Source organism: Argentina silus (assembly GCF_951799395.1).
Source record: "Argentina silus genome assembly, contig: scaffold_594, whole genome shotgun sequence".
Classification (NCBI taxonomy): Eukaryota; Metazoa; Chordata; class Actinopteri; order Argentiniformes; family Argentinidae; genus Argentina; species Argentina silus.
In genome coordinates this window covers 2,050-2,500 of record NW_028152417.1, presented here as the reverse complement: position 1 = coordinate 2,500, position 451 = coordinate 2,050, and positions in this window count along the sequence as shown.

The following is a 451-nucleotide window of genomic DNA, read 5'->3' as shown; positions in this document are numbered from 1 at the left end:
TGTGTGTGTGTGTGTGTGTGTGTGTGTGTGTGTGTGTGTGTGTGTGTGTGTGTGTGTGTGTGTGTGTGTGTGTGTGTGTGTGTGTGTGTGTGTGTGTGTGTGCGGTGTAATCTCATTATTTACATTGAGACTGAAAGTGAGATCTTCTCTATCAATAGAGCTGCTCTCCTGTTCCCCCTCTGCTGTCTCACTTCAGTCCCCCAACAGGACAAGAATGCACCCTGTGTGTGTGTGTGTGTGTGTGTTCTCCCCCCAGTGTGTGTGTGTGTGTCTGTCTGTGTATGTTCTGCTCCTTGTTACCGTGCATGGTGGGGGGGATTTTCCCATTGTTGTTATGGCGAACAGTAATTGTTGTGAAGCTTAAGTTGCATAAACATGCGTGTGTTAGCGTGTGTGTTAGCGTGTGTGTTGGCCTAGCGGGTAGCGGGAACACGCTCCACGTCTCTCCGAC